The sequence below is a fragment of the Plecotus auritus genome (assembly GCF_963455305.1).
Source record: "Plecotus auritus genome assembly, chromosome: 8".
NCBI classification, from domain to species: Eukaryota; Metazoa; Chordata; class Mammalia; order Chiroptera; family Vespertilionidae; genus Plecotus; species Plecotus auritus.
Genome location: NC_137782.1, coordinates 89560637 through 89576858, shown reverse-complemented (window position 1 = coordinate 89576858; position 16222 = coordinate 89560637).

Genomic DNA, 16222 nt, shown 5'->3' with positions numbered 1-16222 from the left:
TGATGAAAACACTGACCTCGTATCCAGAAGGTCAAACAAGCCCGAGATTTTGGCTAGTCTAAAAATACTATGTGCTTCCTGGACCACTTAGCATGCAAGCCTTTTAGAAATGCTTCCTTCTAAACCTCACTCTGCCATTTCCCCGAAGATGGGCAGATGATGACAGCGTGGAGTGATGTCAGCGTCGGGGAGGACGTCTCAGGACGGAAAGAATGCGAATGTTGCAGGCCCAGGACGAAGGGAGAGGCAGGAGTGAGCACAAACATCCCCCAGGCTGTCACAGAAACTCCGCCTTATCCTGTTGCAATCCCCTTGGCCCTAACCTGCTCAGCTGCTGAATCAACGAACATGAAGTGATCAGCTTTACTTTTCAGATTTGAAAGTCATTTTTGAAGCATTCCGTTAAGAAACGGTAGAGGAAAACTCGTCTCTCATTAAACGTGATATGAAGGGTCTGAAACATTCTTTATTCCATTCACCTTCTCATTACGAGAAAAGCTGCAGCCAGTGTCACTCAGACACAGACTAAAAGGTCAGTTCTTCCGCACGGAGGCTTTGTAACTGGTTAGAGAACACGGCCATGACACCACCCAAAGCAAGTGGGGACCATTGCCCTGCCGGTCCACAGCTTCCGTCTCTCTGCTCCATGCAATGGAGCTGCATTTCTTGGGACAAATGCTTTTTCTTCTCATTGTTTAGATGTTTCCTATGCTTCATATTAGAGAATGGTAGCTCTGTCTCGCCCCTAATCCAAGAGATGCAGCCTCACCTAAGCCCCACAGCACAGTTGGCTAATTCCTACCATCTGTCTCCAAGCACATCACCTCCAGAGAACTTTCCCAATTCTTCTTTCATCCCTCCCTACAAGCTGCCAAGAGCCATTTCTTCTGGCCAACTTGCCTGGAATGCTCACCTGATACGCCAGTATGTTATCTGCACGTCTGTGGACGGATGAGTGGAAGTGGGTGCGGGTCTTGCCTCAGAAGACTCATTCATTCACTCACTGAATGAATATTTATTGTGTCATTTTCTAGCACTTTCCTAAGAGTTGAGGACACTTGTAAATAAGCCATCCAGGAAGCCTGCTCCTGGGAAGCTTACAGGTTGTCAGAGGGACAGGCATTCAATCAACTATACACACTACGTTAGCTGTTTGCCAGTGTAAGAAGGGCTTCAAAGGAGAACAAAATCCTGAAGGATGTGTCACAGCAGAGCCTGGTCTAGTTGCAAGATGGGGCACAAGGAGAGCTCTGAGGAAGTCTTAAGTGAGCAGGTGTCCAATGGTCAAGGGGAGGAAGTAGTGCTAGTGAGGCTGGCATGTGCAAAGGCACTGAGGCAGCATGGAGACTTCGAGGACCAGCAAGTGCTGAGAGTGGCTGTTAGAGGCTTCATAGAGGCTCCATATTTGTGTGATACATTCTTTAAGAGCAGTTGGGAATCACAGAAATTTCTGGTTGCTGATGTGATGGGATTACTTCGTGAAAATCAAATGTAAGAGAAACATTTCTAAAGTATTTCTAGGCCCTGGAAGCCCCTGCTTAGCTTTCTGAGCTCATCTCTCCAACCTCACTCACTATATTCAGTTACTCGTCCTTTAACAACCAGGGCTTTTGCACAAGCTGTTTCCTTTTCCCTCCAAGCACATGGCTTCATTCATTCCCTCACTCCATTCACATTTCTGCTCAAATGTCCTCTCTTCAAATAGGTCTTCTCTTAGGGCCTGATGTAATGAAACACCCACTGCCACTTCCTGTCCTTCACTTTGCTGTGTCCTCCAGACTCGTGCCTTCCTGATACTAGAATAGATATCCACTTGTCCATCAGTTGTGCTCATTCTCCTAGACTCTGAGCCCCACAGTGGTGGGTTCCTTGTCTGTCTTGTTCACTGTTTAACACCAGTGCCCAAAGTGCTGGCCCTGGTAGGCACTCGATGACAATGTGTTGATAAATGAATTAGTAGAGAATGGGTCAAAGGGGGACTATGCTGGATGCAGGGCATCCATTCAGGAGGTGATTTATAGTAACTGAGTTGAAAAGAACTTGATTTTTTTTTAAATTTCATACAAAAAATATTTAGTCATGCTTTATCCCTTACTAAGTACTGGACTGGGATCTAGAGATAAAACAAAACAGGGCAGATACAATTCCTGTGACTACAGAGTTTGCAACTTAAGAATTTATAACATGATATAATATGACAGGATATAAAATGATGCGACATAAAATGATAGCTTCCATTCATTGAATACCCACTAAATACCAGATCTTGGGCTCACTGTTACATACATTCACCCCTTCAACCTGATTCACATATCAGTATTATCTCCATTTTACAGAAGGGCAAATGGAGGCGAGAGGTGAAGACTAAAGCCACACAGTTACTGAGCGATGGAGAGAGGTTTGGGGGTTACGTTTATATGGCTTCACAGTTCAGGCTGTTAGCCAGGACTGCTTCTGGCCTCTCCTCAGAGCCTCAAGAAGGGAGCTATGTCTTGTCCATGTGTGTGTCCCCCATGGCACAATCCCTGGCAAACCAGCACCTGCTGATGTGATAGGTGTATGACTGACAGTGGAGTTCTACATATCATATGTCTGCCTGTAGCCACCATAAACCCTTTTAAGTTCCATTGCCTGAGAAATAACATGCGTCCGCGTTTTCTCTCTCCAATAATAACTAGAGTATCTAGCATTAATCAGACGCTGACTACCTCAGCACTGTGCTAAGGATTTCGCATGAATCATCTCATTTTATTTTCCCAAAAACCCCAACCCCAAAGTGTAAGAACTATTACTATAGCAGCAAGGATTTTTCTTTTTTATTCAAGGAACTGAACTTTAAACTGAATCACTTTTTAAAAACCAACAATTTATGCCAAAACTGGTTGGCTCAGTGGATAGAGCGTCGGCCTGCGGACTGAAGGGTCCCGGGTTCGATTCCGGTCAAGGGCATGTACCTTGGTTGCGGGCACATCCCCAGTGGGAGGTGTGCAGGAGGCAGCTGATCGATGTTTCTCTCTCATCGATGTTTCTAGCTCTCTATCCCTCTCCCTTCCTCTCTGTAAAATATCAATAAAATATATTTTAAAAAAACCAACAATTTAAGGAAACACTTTGAAAATTACTTCTAAAGAGACAACAGCAAAGTCCCACATACAGCTGGCTTCAAACAGGATGGATGCAGAACTTCCACCAGCTTGGGAACGCTGTGTCCGGAACCAGCCACTGAGACGAGGGAAACGGGACACCTGACTGGTCAGGCCTGGGTGCACAGGGTGTGAACACATCACAGTAATCCGGAGGAGCTGATGCTCCCGGGAGAAGTCACTCCCAGCCAAACCACAGGGAGAGGAGGGAAGGGCAGTTCCGAGAGAAATGGGCTTTGTCACCAGATGAAGGGGACAGAGACTATGGGGCAGGTAAAAGCAATAGATACCCATTCTACATACTGTTCCCACTTTACAAGTGAGTTTGCTCAAGGTCACACAGGTAACAAGCAGATATGGCAATCGACATGGTACACTTAATCCTCTATGTACCTACCTACTCAGGTATCTCTGTGTCCAGCAGGTTTGTGAGAAAGAAAAAATTCCAAAACTGCTGAAAAGCTCAGAGAATCACTAAATGTTAGAGTTAAAAGTAACCTTTTAAGTCACCTGGTTTAGGGTTTTAAAAGATGTTAGGTAACTTACTTGAGGACACATAGCAATCTAGACTTGAATGCAGGTTTTTTTAATCAATCATTCATCAAATGTTTATTACACACCATATTTTCCCATCACAAGCCTATGTGCTAGGGACAGAAATGTAAGTAAAGCATCTTTGCTGTTAGGAAGTTTATAATTTTGTGGGTTATCTGAATCTTAGCCCAAAGCTCTTTAAATGTGACATAGAGGTCTCCTTTGAACTACAATTGTTCTACAGTATTCTTATTAATGGTTAAAAAAAATGCTTTGTTTACTGTGAACTTACTATGTACCAAATAGAATGCTAAGCATATTACATAGGACCGTGGTCGGCAAACTGCGGCTCGCGAGCCACATGCGGCTCTTTGGCCCCTTGAGTGTGGCTCTTCCACAAAATACCATGGCCTGGGCGAGTCTATTTTGAAGAAGTGGCATTAGAAGAAGTTTAAGTTTAAAAAATTTGGCTCTCAAAAGAAATTTCAATCGTTGTACTGTTGATATTTGGCTCTGTTGACTAATGAGTTTGCCGACCACTGACATAGGACAAACATTTTGATTCTGTCAAGACGCATTTAAAGACCAAAAAGCTAAATACACAACTTTTCTAGGCATGGCATTTAGGCACTGTATAAATTAGGGAACTTGTGTGGTTGATGCAACAAAAGCAAAAATAACAATGGCTTAAAGAAAAGAGATATTTTCCCATTAAACAGCCCAAGTGCCAGCATACAGGCTGGTTTAGGGTTATTCTATGGTAGCCAGGACAAGAGACACCAGTAGTGTAAGGCCCTGAAGATGTAGTTCTGTTTTGTTCATAGTCTTGCTCTACAAGCAACTTCTCATGGACTAAGATAGCTGATCCAGTTTCCACCATTCACATCTGCATTCCCACCTGTGGGAAAAGGAAGAAGGCTAGAGGAAATGCTCCCACCTTTTAAAGAGCTGATTAACACTTTGGTCACATTCTATTGGCCAGCACCCAGCTCAAAGGAAGCTGGGAAATGTAGTCTTTAGCTGGGCCACCATGTTTCCCAGGTAAAACCAAGAGTCCCATTAGTAAGGGATCAAGGGAACAACTGATATTGGACACAACTAAGTTCCTCTGCCCAGCCAGTATGAAGGCAGTAGATGGCATGGTCATAAGACTGGGCACTCATAAGGGGTAAGGACAATGCTTTATTCATCTTTGCATCCTCAGGGCCTTACACTAGGGGTGTCTCCTGCAGAGTAGGTACCCTCATAGAGTCAAGGGAGAAAACAGATAAATGAATTTACACATTTGTAAGAAATAAATGTTTGTAATGTCTTCCCCCTTTAAATATAGCAGGTCAGTCATTACTATAATATAATCATTGCCTGACAGAGCTGCTCCTATAACCTGATTACTTAATTCAATAACTCCTAGGTAGAGGGATGAAAACTCTCTGAGACAGGTGAAAAACATCCAAATTAAACAGAGGCAGATACACAGTGGTAGAGAAAACCTTGAATCTGGAGACCAAAAGACAGATTTGAATCCTAACTTAGCTATTTATAAACAGTATGGTCTTGGGGCAATATTCTGAGTTTGTTTTAGCTGACACTGGTTTGGTCACTTATAGAAACTGTGAAATTAATAAATTAGCACCCACTTTACATGGATGTCATTAGGGTTAAATTAGAAATTATATGTCAGAAATTCGGCATAGTACCTGGCACATATCTCTATTTATTGAGCATAATTATTGTCATTAACAACAAAAATAATAATCAGCAAGGTGCTAAAAAGACCGTGTGTAACAGAGTGGCACAGCTAACATTTTGAGCACTTTCCAAGTGCCAGGCACCATTCAATGGCTTTTTGAGAAATTGTCATTTAATCCATTGATTCAATTCAATCCCTGGGAGGTGGGTTGCATTGTTTTCCCCATTTTATGAATAAGGAAAGTGAGACATCATGTGGCAGGCAGCCTCCATGATGGCCCTCCTTCCTGGTATTCCTGAACTATGCAAGCCCTCCATGGAGCATCAAAGGGGTGTGTCTAACTACCATGAGTCAATTCCAAAGGCTGTAACTTTCCTTTCCAGCACAGACTCTCTCCCTTGATGAATTTTATAAATCAAGTTGCCGTGTTGAAGAAGTCATGGCAAGAAACTGAGGACAGCCTCCAGCCAACAAGATGAGACATCAGAGCCACACCCTAAAGGAGCCGAATCCTAACAGCATCCATGAGTGAGCCTGGGAGTGGGTCTTGCCCAATTGAGCCTTTGGATGAGGATGCAGCCCCAGCTGACACTTTGATTATGACCTCATGACAGATCATAAAACAGAGGACCCAACCAAGCTGTGCCCAGACTCCTGACCCATAGAAACTGTGAGAGGATAAATGTGTGTTGCTTTAAGTTGCTAAATTTGGGGATAATCTGTTAGGCAGTGATAGATAACTAGACAAAAGGCTATGAAACATGCCTAAGGATTTCTTTAAAAGCACCGGCCTGCAACTCAAGAGGCCTACCAGATATCAAATCTTTTGTGAGCAGGGCTGAGGCCTCAGCAATGCAACACATGGTGGGAAAGGTGTTTCAAGAAAAAGGAACAGCACGGGAAAAGGCTCTAAGATGAAAGAACGAGGTTTGATCTACTTAAGCAAGTGCTTTTAAAATTTTAATGTGTACACGATCATTGGGGAAATTGTTAAGATGGTGATCCTGACTCAGTAGGTCTGGGCTGGGGCCTGAGATTCTGCATTTCTAACAAGCTCCCAGGGGATGCTAATGCAGTTGGTCCAAGGACCACACTGAAGAGCAGACGGTCAAACAAGGACACTTACTTACTGCTTAGCAAAAGGATCAAAAGTGGATGGTCCAATGTTGACCAAGCTGCTATGTCCATTGGCCAAAATCTGACAGTAGGAAAGACTAGATATATGACAATATATGTATAATATTATATAATATAAAATAATTTTTATATATGTAATTTATACATGGACATATTTTAACAACTGGCACTGGTGGTCACTGATAAATCAAAACAAATTGAAACCTGTGAATGTTATGACCATAATGACATACAGTAACTATGTAACGTATTACACTTATATGCATATATGTATATGTATGCATCCACATATGCATCAATATACACATAAATTTATACATGTGTGTCTGTGAGAGAGAGAGAGAGAATAAGAACTCAAGAACAAACATGCTTAAACTCTAATTTCTTAGGAATAAAGGAGTCACACACACATACACACACACCGTGCATGTACCACAGTTTCCTTCTCTGACAATGGCATCAGAGCAGGACCCTGCTGTGGCATTGTAATGGGTGGTGGCAGTCCTCCTTGCTAGCTTGCCTGAAACAGTCAACATTCTTCCTGCAGGCCAAGTCTGTCCCACCAATAAGTTTCTGGCTTGAATAGTGCTTTCAATGTTCCTTCAATTGAAGATTCATTGCTTTAAAAAAAAAATTTAACATGAAAATCTAGGTTTCAGGCTTCTCTAAAAAAAACAAAAACAAAACAGAATCCCATGAAATGCTGAGCCCACATCACCACACAGTAACCACTGGCTTGAGCCAAGAGTTCGCCCCCCTCTGAAGGGGACAGGTCACCAGCTGTCCTGCCTTGGCCCCTGGAGGCTTTGGAGTCTGCAGCCCCTGCTTTAATGCCTCTGTTTTCTGGCCATGGCTCTTCCATGGTCCACACAGGGGACAGAAATCATGCAGCGACCTCCGTCCAACTTAGAGTGGTGACTGCCCACTGCGTCTCCTACAAAAAGAACCCTGGACTCAGCTCTTCCCACCTTCATGTCTGTTTGGGGCACAGGGGCAGCACCATGCCCATAGATCCAAATGCAAATGCTTTTGGACAGGATGAGGCCCTGCCATTCTTAGGTCAGCCCTGATGCCTTCTAATAGGCTGTTGACCTTCCTGACTACCATCACTGTATAATGGTCCAAGGACTTTGAGAACATCAGTGATCACAGAGCTGCTGAGTAGAAACTGCTTTTTCTCTTTCCCTCAATCCTCCTAATATCAACAGAGGTTACTCACAAAAAGTAACCCTCAGGGGCTAGGCTGTCTTGCTTTATCTTGATATCTTTATGATAACCAGGCCACAGTGTCATTTGCCTTTTGGTGTGATCCATGAAAATGACTCCTAACTGCTTCCTGCAGACACACAGACACTTGAGATGAAGCAGCTCTAGTTAAAATGCTTACAAATTACAAGCGAGGTTAAGCCAGGGCCTCCAGGTAAGTGACAAGTACAGATACAAGTTAGGTGTTGGGGATGCTTCTAGATCCTAGGGTCATTTATAAAGGGTTTCCCAAGCTTAAGGATCAGAAGGGTCATCTGTAGTGTATGTGAAACGTACATATTCCCAAGGCCCTCCTGAGGGGAGTCTCAGATCATGGAGGATGGAACCCTAGTGCTTCTGCTTTTAACAACGAGTCCCAGGTGATTCTGATCATCAGGCAAGGCTGGGAGACATGCCGATGGACCTGTGGGTCCCAGACCTGGCTGAGCCTCAGTCCCTGGGAGGCTTTTTGAAGCATGCAGATAATCGGCCACATTTGGAAGCCATCACTGGGGCCATGCATCTCTGACTCAAAGTGCACAGGAAATCACAGGGGGTCTTGTGAACATGCAGATGCCGAGGCAGCAGGTCTGGCGTGGGCCCTGAGATTCTGCCAGGTGACCCCACTGTTGAGAGTCAGCCAGGACCTGCACGTAATTTGTGAGGCCTCGTGGAAGGGAAAATGCAGGAACCCTTGTACTTTCTTCAGTAGTCTCTCTTTCCATTGGTCATGATGTTTTTTAATTTGCTTTCTCATGCTGCACGCTCTTGAGCATGGGATGTTGGTGGGGTGAGTGCACCCCGGTCAGGCGCCCATCGAAGCAGAGAGCAGCAGCCATCACCCATCACTGGGCAGTTCTGGGAAATGGGCTGCCAAGAACCCACAGGGAGGCGGGCAGGCAGAGGAGCTAGGACGAGCTGAGGCTCAAGTTTCTAGCACAAATGATGTCCATAGGACTAAAAAAAAAATGCAAATTTAAAGACAAATTTAAGCATTTCAAGGTGGCGACCACAGAGCATTGCACCCCAAGCGAGGGATCCCCATCTGAGTGCAGGACCCTCTGTCTCTGCATTGGTTGCATGCCCCTGAAGTCACCCCACACCATCAGCATCCAGGAAGACAAAGTGTTCTCTTCTTTGGTTACTGATCCAATGAAGGACACTTTGAGAAATAAAAAATGCTGTCTTCTCTAAAGGAGTCAGCTGGAATGATTTTCTTATAAAGAATAGTACTGTTTGCACTAAGACTGAAAGAGACAGTCTAGAATAGTGGCTAAGCATCCAGGCTCTGGAGCCAGGCAGGCTGGGTTCTCATCCTGTTTCTACCACTTATTAGCTGTGTGATCTTGGGCAAAATCACTTAATGTCCTTGTCCCTCAACTTTGTCATCGCAAAGGTAGATGATGAAGCTCTCAACATAACTTTCGCATAAGATGATTGTTAGTATTAATAAATTAATTCCCATGAGGAACTGAGAAAAAGAACTAAATATGAGCTTTATTTAGATAGAAATGATGCAGCAAAGTTGGCAAACTATGGGCCCACAGTCCACCACCTGCTTTTCGTAAATAAACTTTTATTGGAACACCACTGTACTCACTTGTGTATGTATCTTCTATTGCTGTTTTTGTGCTGCAGTGTCGAGCTGAATAGATGTAGGGCTGAAACATTTACTGCCTGGCCCTTTACAGGAAAAATTTGCTTTGGGAGAGTAGAACCTTGCCATTCAAGATCTGTCTTCAAGAGGCAAGGTTTCACATAGGTTTTCACAAGGTGGTTTCACCTTGAATTTGTTTAAATTACATCGAAGTCCTCTTAAAATTGTAAAGAGAAACACACAATCTCAACTGTGTTGTAGATCATCCTGTAACACCACTGAGACCACCATTGTCCTCATTTGAACAGCCAGCATAACTCGATTTTGTGCAGACCTTGGAATAAATCGTCTAACTAACCGTGGAAACATAGTTGAAGTACTTGTAAAGGCGTCATTGTTTGAGAAGGCTGTAGCTCTGCCCTGGTCTTTTTCAAAAGTTCTGAGCTGCACATATCCAGTTCCATAAATTCATACAGGCAACTGCACAGGTAGGGCACATGCAGAACATCAGCGGTTAAATGCCAGGTGAAGGTTGGGGCACCCGCTCAGAGTGGGGGCCAGGAAACAGACAGACAGCCATGCAGAAGGGATAGTTTTACCCAGCTGTGCTAGCTAACATGCTCATCAAATCACCCCAACTCCATAAGATAAATATTATTTTAATCCCCATTTTACGTATGAGGAAATCCAGGGTCAGACTGGTTATGTAACATCCCCAAGGTCACACAACCAGATTGGCAAAGCCTGGATGTGAACAGGCAGTTTTGTGTGAGGGTCAGCCTCTAATCCAGGGACTGGTGAATGTGTTCTGTAAAGGGCCATCAGGTAGAAAACATTTTCAGCTTTGCAGGCCGTACAACCTCTGTCATAACTACTCAACTCTGCTGTTGTGGGGGAAAGCAGTCACAGACAATATGTAAATAAATGGATGTGGCTGTATCCCAATAAAACTTTATTGACAAAAACAGGTGGCTGGCTGGATTTGGCCCATAGGCTGTCGTTTACCCACTCTCACTCCAACCACTAAGTTTCACTGTTTCTAATATGTATATCGGGAGCCTAAAATATGTCTGACCACACAACAGGAGTGGAATAAATAATATTATTGACTACCATTATAAAAACAAGAATTGCTTGTCTTTGCTCGACCCCAGCAGTCGTTTTTTTCCCCAGAGCTACGTTTCTTTCTGAGCTGAAAGGCTTCTTCTTTATGTCATTTCATCTTGCCTCCACCCAAGAGGGGGGTGCTTCATCGACACCCTCCTCTCTGGTGGGATTGGTCAATCACATCGACAATGCAGCTGGCCTCTGCTTCAACCATGGCAGGCGTGGACATCTGTAGCTGCTCCTGGGTCACAGCACAGCAAGCTGCTGCCATGCCCAGGGCACTTGTTTAAATCCGCTCCTGGATTTCAGCCTGAGTCCTGTGGGCTGAGAATGTCAAAATGCACCCCAAACTACCTGTCAGCAATTAGGAGCCCAGGAAAGAGCAGTAGGGCTTGCCAGATAGGCAGGCATTTTAAGCATCAGAAAGGTTTGCAAAATTTGCACAAGGGCAGGCCTGGTGTGGGGGTGGGGAGAGTGACTCAAAGCCATCAAATGGCAGAGTCAAAGACACTCCATTATGGTGATGCAACACAGCCTTTGATAAGGAGGGACCATAAGTAACAGGGGCCGACAGAAATGCAGGAAAACTCGTTTTTAGATTGAAAAGCGGTGATCAGGCTCGACAGGATCATTTCTACTCATTTTACCCCCTGCACTTTCCAGAAGCAAACACCAGTCAGCAGCGCGTTCTCCTTCCCCCAAAGGTCAAAGGGTGAGATGTGAACACAAGCCATAAAAAGCCCTGCATGTCGGTGGCTTGCCGGGGTCGTAATTCTTTCCCGCAAAGTTACCTTTCCTGTTTCTATGAATTACTCTTACATTCTTGTAAGAGATATGGTTTGAGGTATTTATGGTGCATTCAATTCTGCTATCATTGATTTATTGAACGAAACCAGCTCAGGGATATGATGGAAAGGGCCCTAATTCCAAAAACTCTTACATCTCGGCACGAAGAGCATTTTCTGCCCTGCTGGCCTCCCGCAGATGACCAGCCGAGATAAACAGAGGGCACTCCTCTCCCTGTTGCAGTGTGCGTGCCGATGTGAAGGAATCAATCAGACAAAAGCAGATTATTACAGTGTCTGAGAGAGATCAAACAGGGCTGGCATCCGCACCCACACACGCCTGATTTACAGGCGAGCTGATAAAGTGCTACAGCTCACTGTCAGGAGAACATGACAACTCCTTGAGCTCTGTGGATAAATTATTGCTGAAGCCCATGATAACATTTCTCCACCTAGCAACCAAACATAACAGGATGTGGCTTTGAGTACTAGGAGCCAAATGATACAAAGACGAGACGCCCAGGAGCTCTCCAACTCTGAAGGCTTACCCCAAGATGGAATAGTGAAGTAGCAGCCTCATGAAAACCTACGTGAAGTTTATGAGTAATTAGTAACGCTGCAGTGGATCACCAGACCTTTCTTCTCCCGGCCGGTGCATAGAGGACACGTCCTCTTTTACAATGAATGTTACCATAGCCAACAGTTCCCCTCTGTGCCAGGAACTGAGCTAAGTGCATTTTGTTGCATCCTCGTAGCGACTCCAAAGGTGAGAAAGGAAGTTAACTTGGACAACAGAATTAAACAACATTGAGTCCCACACAAAGAAAAGTTACCCCTTTTCTGGTTCTCTATTGATGTTCCCAATAACATGAAGGAGAAAGTCTCGGTGAGGTGTTAGTCCGACAGAAGCACCTCTCAAACAATTGCAAATCTCTTCTCTAAACAAAGGAAGGGCAGAAAGTCTCTGTGAGACCAACATTGTTTTGCTATTCTAGCTTCATTTTTTAAATCATCATCATTTTCAAGTAATACTGGTTTTCAACTGATGCAGGTGATACCAAGTGTCTATTTAAAATAAATGGTGATGGAAAGAGACTTGACTTTGGATAGTGAACACACACTACAATATACAGATGATGTATTAGAGATTTGTACACTTTAAACCCATATAATTTTATTAACCAGTCATCTCAATAAATTCAATAAAAATTTTTAAATAAATAAATAAACAAACAAAATTTATTTGGTTTGAGCTTCATGAGGGCATGGAGTTTGGTCATTTTTTTAAGAGAGGGAGGAGGGAGAAAAGGGGTATACATCTATTTGTTGTTCACTTATCCATGCACTTATTAGTTGGTTCTTGTATGTGCTCTGACCTGGGATGGAGCCCACAACCTTGGCATATTCTAACCAGCTGAGCTACCTGGCCAGTGCAGGCTGTGTCTCCAATTAAGTATGTTTGCAGTTGGGCCCTACAATGTGTATTTTAAGAAACTCCTATAATGATTCTAGCATTGATAGTCTATAATCACATATTAAGAAATGTCCAGTTTAAGTAATTTAATCCATAGCTTTTGGGAGGTGCTTCAGTTAAAGAGTCTATCACTTGCAGTAAATGAAAACTTGGACTCAAGCTGGTTTCAAGGATGAAGAAACCTTAACAACAGAAGGAGAAGAGGTACAGCGGGCTCTAGGTGGGCTGACTCAGGAGCTCAGTGATGTCTACACCAGTGAGGTAGGATCTCTCCATCTGCAACCCCATCATAGGGCTAAGACAGTGGTCGGCAAACTCATTAGTCAACAGAGCCAAATATCAACAGTAGAATGATTGAAATTTCTTTTGAGAGCCAAATTTTTTAAACTTAAACTATATAGGTAGGTACATTGTTATTAACTTAATTAGGGTACTCCTTCAATCGCACTGTAGGTGCGCGCCTGCACATGGTATTTTGTGGAAGAGCCACACTCAAGGGGCCAAAGAGCCGCATGTGGCTCGCGAACCGCGATTTGCCGACCACTGGGCTAAGACAAGATGGCTCTAGCAATCCCACATGTCACGTCCTGGCTCAATATACAAAGGAAGAGAGAGGCTTCCTTTTCTGTGAAGTGTCCCTTTCCCAGAGACTCCCCTCCATCACCACCTTAGCAAACTTCCCTTCACAGCTGATTGGCCAGCATTATATCAGATGGCCATTCCTGAGCCAATCACTGGCAAGGGGAATGGGAAGACCTAACACCAATCAGGCTCATGGAAGATGTGGGGTGGGGTGGGCTCCCCTTGAGGCAACTGATTGAGCAGAAGGCATGGAGATCTGAACAAAACTAGAATTCTATAAGCAGGGCAGTAAAGAGCACAGGCAGGGACAAAACAGGATTATATGGGTGTCTTCATGGTCATTCATTCCAACTGTCTTTGCATTTCTAGTAAGAAGACTCTTGTTTGTTCCATCAAACATTCCATCTACTCTATTTTTACCAACCTTATAGGTTACCAATTTATTCTCTATATTTAGCATAGCTTATGAATTCTACTTATGTCCCATAAGATTCTTCCATACTCATTATTTATTCTTCACACTGCCTGTGAGTATCACCTGTACGTCATAAGCCAACTAGCTTACTTACCCTCCATGCTTAAAATGCCTTATGAGTTTCACCTACCCCATTTACTTTCTTGTATTGTCTAGCAGATTTTAATATATTCAAATAATACAGCAAACCCACATTATAAAATATCTAAAATGTTGTAATTAAGGTGAAAGATAAGAGGAGGAATGACTTACAGATTAAAATAAATTTAAGAGAAATATTAATCAGATACAATTTTTAAAAAAAAACACACATTTTAGATCATTGAAGGAATTGAACTTTGTCAGGTTGCTTGATGATATCAAAAAATTATCATATATATTAGGTGTGAAAATCATATTTTTAGGTGTGAATTAATAGTTTTTATGTTTTAGAAATGCATACTGAAATATTTATGGATAAAATTACATGGTGTCTGAAGTTTACTTCAAAGTAAGCTGATGTTTTGCAATTCAGATCAACAAATAATTCTTGAGCTTATGCTAAGTAGAGTTTTGCAAACTGAGAATCATGACTCATTAGTTGATAAATTGTTTAATGAAGAATAGAACAGAACAGAAAATACCAGTGTGTGTGGCATTCTGTCATAGTGAATTTTGTTCTGTGAAACTTTTGTTACAATTGTGTGTGTGTGTGTGTGTGTGTGTGTGTGTGTGTGTGTGTGTTATGAGCACATGTAGTAAATCATGGTGTACAATGTATTTCTTCCCCTGGGTTGCAGCTGATGAAGTTTAAAGATGACAGTGGAAAGCAGAGTCCTGATCATTGATGGGCACAGCTGATACAAGAAGCATGAGACGAGGCCTTCCTGAAGAAGCAGACACAACAGACAGTGGAATGCTCTGAGCTCAGCCAACATTGAGATCCTGGCACTGTGGGAAGACAAAGGAGGTGCTGAGTAACTGGCATGGGCTTCACAGAACAGACAATATGTGAAACTAGAGGCCTGGTGCATGAAATTTGTACATCGGTAGGGTCCCTAGGCCTGGCCAGTGATCAGGGCTGACCTGTGGGGCAACTGGCGGGGTGATCAGGGGGCCCCCACTGACACCTGCTTTGGCTGGCCTGGCACCACCACTTGCTAGCCCTGCCCCCCAATCGCCCCGCCAATCACCTCCCGGGTCTGGCCTGCTCACTGGCCCGCCCCGCCTCCCACTGCCCATTCAACAGTTAGCCCCACCCCCCTGCCACCACCACCCAGTCACCTCCCTCTGCGGGGTGACGCGAGGCAATCGGGGAGGAGGGGCCTGCTGACATCCACCTTGGCTGGCCTGGGCCTGCTGGCTGGTGGCAGCTCCTGAAGTGTCTGCCCCCTGGTGTCAGTGCACATCATAGAGACCAGTCGTTCCACCAGTCATTCCCCTATTCAGTTGATTTGCATATTAGGCTTTTATTCTATAGGATGAGTGTTGAAGGATGAAAAAGGGTGAAAAGGCCAACTCTTGGGGAGGGAATAAAATGGCACAGAGGTGGAAACACACATGTGGTATATTTGGGCAAAAGAAAGTAACTTGGAGAGGCTGTGATCTGGCTGAGCAATGATGGAGGCTTGGAGTGGAGCGGCTGAGGACACAGATTCAGAATGTCTCACGCTTCCTAGGACCCTCCGAAGGCCCTTTACATGCGATGTCCATTTGTCACATCTCAGGTCAGAGCACTCAAGTCACCTTCATGCTTTATTGGTGGGGGACACTGTCATCACTCCACCCAGATGTCCTTGGGCCTTTCACCATTTCTGTGCACTCATTCCTGGCTGCGGGTCTCTTCGCTTCTCTCTTGGAAGACTGCTTCTGACATCAGAAAGCCAGAACTTACACGCCACAGGCACCCCTGGCCAATGACTGGCTGGTGTGGGAGTGTGGAAGCTCAGCTCCCTTGGCATAAACTGGTATCAATGTGAGAGTAGAACTTAGGTCCTAGAGTTCCCTGTGGGGCAGGGCTTCTGCCACCCAATGGGGGCACTGCCTGAAATCACTCTTTTACTGGTTTCTCCTGGGAGCGCAACCCTAAGAAATAAATCACTTGCACGTGAACTCTTGTCTCAGGATTCTGCTTTGGCAGAACTGGAACTAATACATGTCCCACATACAAAGAGTCAGGAAGTTCCTTTAACTCTGCATTTTCTAATTCTAGTAACCTAGGTTAAACAAATGTATATATAGTTTGCTATAGCAGAGTTATAACTGGTTTACTTTTATTTATTTATCCAGCACATTGTTTTGTATCTCTACTATATTCCAAGTATTGCTGCTCTTTCTTAAATTTGTCTTTCATTAATTTGTCCTCAAACACCATTGTCCCAAGGTCACCTTGTTGATCAAAACTTTCCAGTGGCTGCCCTGGCCAGGTGGCTTAGTTGATTGGAGAATCATCCCATACACCAAAAGGTTGTGGG